Here is a 7,626-nt window from a genome sequence, read left to right as displayed (position 1 = left end):
CCCTATTTTTGTATATATATATATATATTGAGGAGTTGAAAGAACATAAAGAGAGCATACAAAAATAGGGAAGAAAAGTTTATATATATATATATATATAACGATTAAAAAAAAATAAAATATAAGAATAAAGCGATTGCTAATCAAATGTACAAATGGAAAAAAAAGGAGAATTTTTATTATGGAATCTTCGGTACTTTTTGTTTGAAAACGCTCCTTTACTAGGCCAGCCTATATATTTTAATCCTATATAGAAATAAATGTAATTTCCCCTTTTATAGTACGCAAATTGTATGCCAATGGCCGTAAGTATTACGGTTTCTCTAGTGCTTCTGAGAAATGATTTATTTTACAGAAATGATACATTCTACCGAACCAATATGCTTAAATCATAAAGGATTCACTTAGTAAATGGTGATAAACAATGAGTCTCGATGGAGTGAGTAGAACAACATAACCTTTTCCGCTGTTTCAAAATGTGCCGCCCCAATTTGAAAGATAAACATCATTATATTCCATGTGTAGGCCAGGCTTAAATCTAAAGAGGAATGCTATATCTGTGATAGTGATGTGCTTTCATAATGACGACAGAGTCGAATAACTAGGGACGACTGGTTGCCATTGCTCTATGTTAACCCACTGGCTGTGTGGGATCCTTTTCCGTGTGCGTGGAAAAGATCTTCATTTAATCATAACGTTCATTTAGAATTGTATTGCGGTCTATTACTTTAATTTGCAATGCAAGCAAGTCGGAATCCTCTAGTAGTTATAATACAAAGCACGTTTGCATACGTATGATCGTGTTCGAAGCTGTAACAATATGTTTGAGGATTTTATGAAACTCGAATAGCCATTACTCTACACTATCAGATGACACCAATCCGAATCGAGATTGACTTGTATTACCCTCTTCCTCTCTCTTTCATTTTCTTCCTCCCTCCCTCTCTGTCTCGATCTGCTCTGAGGTCCATAAGTGACACGTGGTCTGCAAGAATCGATAGGCAAAAAATATCTCAGCTTTATCCTCATAAATACTAACAAATCTACCGAGAACTTCCGACAAACTTACGATAACTTGTTTCCTGTACTAACACCTAACAGAATAAAAAACATTCGGTCGTTTAGGGGCTTGAACAAGCCAAACGTATTGTCGTATACTGTCGAATTTTTCACAGGTGAGTAACTTGCTTTATGAACGCACGTGCTATGTCTATGGGCGTTTTACTAGCAGCTACAGTTTGCACCGTTTAGAATACCGACTTCAAGATAGTTTTTGTACAAAAAGAAAAGCTAACTAGTTAGAACAGTAGAAACGCATTTAAAGTACTGATTCCAGAAGCTAGCAAGCCGGCTGCTTCCTGCGTTCATAGCCCATAAACGTTACGGCTGAAACTTGGCGGATTATAATTAGTTTCAATTTCTCATATCAACAGTTGTAAAAGACCCATAATAATTTCAACCTAACTCGACTCAAAACATCTCAAGGTGAGGAGCTATTTGCTTGACAGCAGCAGTTGTCGGAAATAACATTTTCTCTTTGTGCATATAGTGACCTAATTAGAGAGACTTACAATGTATTATTATTATACTTCAATTTCGATGCTGCTATATCAGCTAGCTTGATAGACTGGAGGGTGCGCTTATTTTGCTACGGTTGCATACAGCTTCACGACGATGCACGACCTCGCTACCGGAGTGCTTCTCTTCGTACACAAGCGAAGAGTTGCGACTTCTTCAGAATGTATGTACCGCCTGAGCAGTTCATTTCCCCTCTGATTGACTGCCCGCTTAGTTTTTATGCAAACTGGTTGCAGTATAGTGAATTCCTGAAGCGCAGTGTTGCTGAGAACGTTGCATTAGATTTTGAATTGTATTTCGATTACTCCTGGCGTTCCAATCCATCTACTACAGTATCTAAACTTTTTTATGCTTCAACTAACAGGGATGTGTACCTTAGGACCCACTTCTAAAATCGGTTGCCTACCGGCTGTACCCAACTGGTTTCCGCTGAATTTTTTACCCTCTGGAAGTTTCACTACACCGCAGCTTGCTTGCTTGTCCTTGACACGCAGAGCGACGACGCAGCTGCGTCAAGCTAACCCAGGGTACAGACGACCAATGAGAATTTGGGTCATCCCTATACGGTGGCAGCAACACTGCGGGTGACGAGACGTCTAGTCCGCTGTGGCTACTGATCTCAAAGTAGAAGCTTGGAACGCTTCCATCCTCTTGCCCACGTCCGATCGTTCACCAACTGCTAGCCACCGCCCCGCCAAATTCAGTGCACTAAGTAACCTGAACACCTGAGCTCACACTACATGTAGGCACATCTCTCCTCGAAGGCGATTGTTGTTTATTTATCTCTGATAAATTTTCTGGAAAATTTCAAGCGCTCCGGAGGGCAAGAAAGATGGGGACGAAAAGGGGAAAACTAGCTAAGTTACAGTGTGAATTGAGACTAGCTAGCGGTGCTAACAAGCAAAAGTTCTCTTCACTAGACACCAGGGATGAAGAGGGTCCTTTAGTTAAAGTTAATGGGAAGAAAAGAAGAGGGGGTAGTGCATCTGCACGATTTTGCAGTGAACCAATAACATCGTGACGGAATAACTTTCCAAGTGTCTACTACTGGGTCCTATAGTTAGATTTCTTAGTATATGGCGGTACCAAGATATAGCACAAAGATAAATGGTAAAAATATCACCGGGGGACTGACACGGATGCGTGTACTAGGCCTCGGTGTGCTGTTGCCAGGTTATATATTGGTAGATGTAGACCAAAAGATTTAGGGTACACTTTATATCTTCATATTTGTTTTTTTTTGATTAGCTGATTAATTAATTTCCCGATCTTAGTAACTGTGGTATGAGCTTGATACTAACAAACGGATAAGCTGAAAATCACATAGCAGAATATCATACTCTAACAGAAGCACTTGATTAAAAGTGATTGGAATCGCGCGAGCTAATAAATGTACTACCAACCCACAAGCATTGTAATAACTTTGTTAATTTAAACTTGATTTTGAGTTATCTGAATGATACCAGTTCTTCATATACCATTATACCAAATTTTCAGGAAATCTTAAATTGAGGGATACAAACTATAAGTATACAAAGGATAAGCTAAGTATACCCTTTTTATCGTATTTTAAAATTTCCCAAATCTATGAAAACTGCCATACATGCCTTGAAGTTTTTCTTATAGGTACGTTTCTTATTCATTAGACTATAAAGTTGGACTTTGCTCGTAGCACTATGAAACACGAAGGGGTTAGCAAATAATAAGAGCAGACAAAGTGGCGATGTGCTTTTTGTTCATAGAAGTTATACCGAAAACTTCTAGCTTAAACACATCTAAAATAACTCAGTATTATTACGTACTATTACCTATTGCACTGAGGCTTCTCTCATTTTCTGCACGGTCTGATACATCTATAATAACTTTGCAACAGCGTTACTATACAAGCGGTGTTTAAAATAGCTATAAATCCCAACACAGGTCCAGTGGAAACTCTTTCAATCCGAAGCCCAACTTTAACTTGGTTCTTAATAATTGCCTTAATATTGCCTTCCGTGGATAATGGACCCGCTTTTTTGCCCTTCTTCATTGTAGAATGTGGGCTAGTTCTTGCAGTTGAAAATGCAAACCTATCTACTATAAGCCTGAACGCATTTTTGGAACAAAAAAAAAAAAAAAAAAAGAGAGTTTGCAAAATAGAAAAGGAGTTTTACTTTCTAGGAACAGCCCTTATGAGCGATTGTATTTTCTTAAGGGCCGAAATCCGGCCCCCTTTTTTTTTAATGTAATACGTTATATAGTCCTAAACGTTTGCCGTGACCTCGTGACCAGTGAAGGCCAAGAACCACAATAGATATGTATAATGTAGGCGATCTTTCATAACATTAAAAGCTAATATTAGAAGAATAATTTTTTTAAATACATTCGATAGATCGAACCTATAATAGGTATTCCACAATGAATAGAGGATCAATATATTTGAGCAAATGATCAAAACGGGTTATCTATATAAATATATGTTGTGTTTTTATCGTGAAACAACATCGAGGACGTATTGTCAAATGCTGAAAAAATGATGAGCCATGAAGCTCAGTGAAATGAGGAAGGGTTGAAACCTAGCCGACATCTAAGACCAAATGATGTGAAACAAACGGATTGTACGCGTGACGTAAAAGAGCACTGTGTACTTACATCGAGTAACAACTCATTGTTAATGGTTAAGTAAAAAAAATTAGTACACAGAAACCAGAATAGTAGATAATTTTCTATAATCATAGCCACATGTTAAAATGACAATTAATAGGTTTCAATGTTAGCTCAACGAAGCTATATATAATGCTATTTAATTCAATTATAAAATATCTTTCAACAATCTTTCTTGCTGTTACGCAGACATATGTATCTTACTTGAGGTTCTGCATCAATGCTCTTCAGTTTTATTTTAGGAAATTCCTACCTCTGAGTTGTCTAATCAGTGTTTCAGACAGCTTCAACCTCGAATGCTGCTTTCTCGTTTCCTTTAATCCCTGAATTTTGGTAAAGGTACATCTGACTAATGGACCTACATACCTACGCGTGTGCTTTTGTGAACTATCGTAATCCCTACCTGATATCAATATGCAGTGAGATGCTGATGGGATGTCCGACTCCCTGAAGAAATGTCAGGAGCAAAATGATTGCTATTTACATCTGCCTTGTTCGGAGAAAATAAATAAAAGATTCCACACTTTGTTAGCTCGCACCTTGTGATTTCACTAAATACGACAATAAGTTTACCTCACGAAAATATGCTTAATTGAGACGTAGGACAACATGGATCATACTGAATACTGATGTGTAACAGTGTTTACAATTAAGACGACATCGACATAATTCAAACTGACGACGCTGCCAAACAAAAGGTTTACAAGCTTTAAGTAAATGGGACACAGGCCTGATTTGTTGTACCGCGATTCAATCAGGGCTTACTTAATAAACGCATTGACATCTCGGTAATAGCTGTCTTGCAATGGGTGATATTATAACATCTAATTAGCGTTTGTGGTTTGAAAAGGTAGATGGATGTGTCGACCTATTTGGAATAGGGGTTTTAATTAGCTCGTCTGCAAAGCAGACGCCAGGCTTGTTAGATAAGATAATTACCTGTCTAAATAAGCTGGATAGATCTTGTCGGAGAAAAGTCGTTCAGAAACAGTTATTGCCCTTGTGGTCAGCGCTTCTACTAGTGTTCTACTAGGGGGTTCTACTAGTGTAAGTGTTCTACTAGGGGGTAGTATAGTTTTGAAAAGAAAAAAGAAAAGGGTCACTATTGGTCACATACATGTTCGATTTGATAAGCCCCATTAATAGCAATATTATACTGAAATCATTGTTATTATTATTTTACTTAGTGAAACATAACGAGAAAATCTTTCATATTAATAGGCCATTCCGCTAATCGACAACAGTATACCGTAAAGTATCACTTATCTTGGTTAATCAAAGGGCCGTATGGACGCTAGTCGAAGCAACACTTAATGGCGATACCTAAAATCCAACGTGCATTTTTATAAGTGTATTACGACCAAGAACAAAAACGTTTAAATATATAAAATAATTAAGGGTAATGATAAAACAAGAGCTAATTTTTAAGAAGAAGTCGAGCATAGAAGTAAAAGAACTGCTGATTTCTACTGATAGATACTGGCACATATAACATAATGAACATTTGTCTAGTTTAAAGGTATCCGGATCGACATCAGTCTCGCGACGCTTTAACTAAAAATGTATCAGTTAAAGAGAATATCAGGCGACGAGAATCTTTGTTATATAAGTTCTATTATATAAATCCGATTCTTGAATATTTGCGACGTTTCTTGGAGATTTTAATTCCTTTTTTTGACGGTCTCATTATTCCTGGACCGGAAATAGTCGCCATGATTGTTTAGATGTAAATTCATCAAAGTTTTCTGGGTAGTCAGGTTTGGTCGGCATTAGTAATAAGAGTCTATCTCATTATTTAGCAGTAGTATAATTCATTGGTCCGCACGAAAAAAACCTATTACGGCCAGTCTGGCATCTTGAGAGGACCTTAGCTTTTATATATATATATACACAGACGATACTTTTTAGACGAACTAGAGGCTAGACGTATTTATCACTTATGCCTATTAATAAAAGAGCAATAAGGGAATCTCAAGAGTAACCGAAGGTGTAATATACACACATATGGGGAAGGCTAAAAAATGAATACTGCGTACACAATCGTCCATTTATTAGTAGTATATTATGTGCAATGCGGTGTATCTTATACATATGTGCAGAGGAACATGCGTGCTCAACGTGCTTCAACGCCTGCAATACTCATTACTAAGTAAGGGATGAATCTGTGCTCAACAAACAAGCCAAAAAAAAGCTTATTTTTGTCATAAATTTAACAGTCAACTCAGAGAAAAATACTTTTACACAGAGCGAACACTTTATATATTAGAAAGGCTGATAATTTTTAGTCAGGTACGATTCAGCAGCACATCGCGTCTAGTCTAATGTGGGGAGCTGATAATAGAGAAGTATTTTCGGATAGGCTCTGCATACAGGTAGTTGTGAAAGTGAAATTTACCTAGAGCGTACGCCATTATAATGACGAGTATCGCCCCCTAACCAAATCTCAACAATCGCTGTACACTGCAGTTTTTAGAATTATTAATGTTCTGTGTCTTCTTATGTACGGGGAACATAACCTTCTAACTTTTGTTACGACAACATAGGCCATGGTCAGGTTCGTTTTTGTATGCCGATTTCATCATCTTACAGAAATTATTTTCTGATATTGACAAAGTACGCTTAGTTCATTTTTCCGGTCGCTATTGTTTTGAGAGGCCTAATGATGATACCATGAAGTAATAACAGCTTTTTGGAACTTACATAATATCGAATTCAGTCGCTGATCTATTGCCCTTTCTTTGAGGCCTGAAGCACACGAATGTTAGAATGAAGAAACGTACTATTACAGATAAAAGACGTCTAGTTCCTTCGTCTAACTATCTGTGGATAGGCGTGCGACTTAGGCTACATGATGCAAACGTTTCCATTTTGTCTTGGTGGTCTAAAATGTTTATACGGTCACCCAGTGCCACTGACTGTGTAGTTCATTAGAGTATATTCGTCTCCGTTTTATATAACGATCTCCTCCCATATCAAGCGGTGCTATCATCACGCTGATCTATTAGTCGAAGCACACATCATGATAACTATCTCACGCCGTTCTACAGTAGATAAGATTCGTCAGTTTACTCGTGCCGTTCAACCTGTCTTGATAAAGGTGCACACTTGGCGTATCCTATAGATGTCACTCCAAGCTACACCTCGTAGGTGCCTGGAGTTTATATATGCTAGCACGGTAATGCTATTGGTAACTGAGTGGTATCCTCGTTCATTGGTCATCCACCTAACTGTGCGCTACTATTATTGGAACCGCTTGCCAAACCAGAAGCTTCTATCGTGATCGTCGCTCCTCGTCATCGGTATCAGGCAAGCAGATTTTGATTATCAGCCTCGTTCTGGTAACAACGTTCAATTCGCTTATCTCCACTTGTCCATCGGTCTCACAGAGGAAAACTTGAAACGCAC

At 37.9% G+C, this 7,626-nt stretch overlaps 1 protein-coding gene across 2 annotated transcripts in view; it reads right to left on the bottom strand.

Moving 5' to 3' along the window:
- The window catches only part of LOC111242932 (GTPase-activating Rap/Ran-GAP domain-like protein 3), a 389,128-nt gene extending 381,558 nt beyond the window's left edge, over nucleotides 1-7,570 (bottom strand). Inside the window, exons 1-2 of one of the 2 annotated variants that reach the window (XM_086976696.1) lie at nucleotides 6,922-7,570; nucleotides 4,625-4,711 (exon numbers count right to left, since the gene is read on the bottom strand). The gene's annotated coding sequence lies outside the window, so the exon portion shown is untranslated. The remainder of the gene's footprint in view (nucleotides 1-4,624; nucleotides 4,712-6,921) is intronic. The other variant, XM_086976697.1, reaches the window with a different exon arrangement.
- Between the last annotated feature and the right edge of the window lie 56 nt (nucleotides 7,571-7,626).

The sequence above is a fragment of the Varroa destructor genome, unplaced genomic scaffold, assembly GCF_002443255.2.
Source record: "Varroa destructor unplaced genomic scaffold, Vdes_3.0 BEIS01000001.1, whole genome shotgun sequence".
Lineage (NCBI taxonomy): Eukaryota > Metazoa > Arthropoda > Arachnida > Mesostigmata > Varroidae > Varroa > Varroa destructor.
The sequence above is the reverse complement of the archived record's forward strand: the minus strand, read 5'-3'. Positions and strand labels throughout refer to the sequence as shown.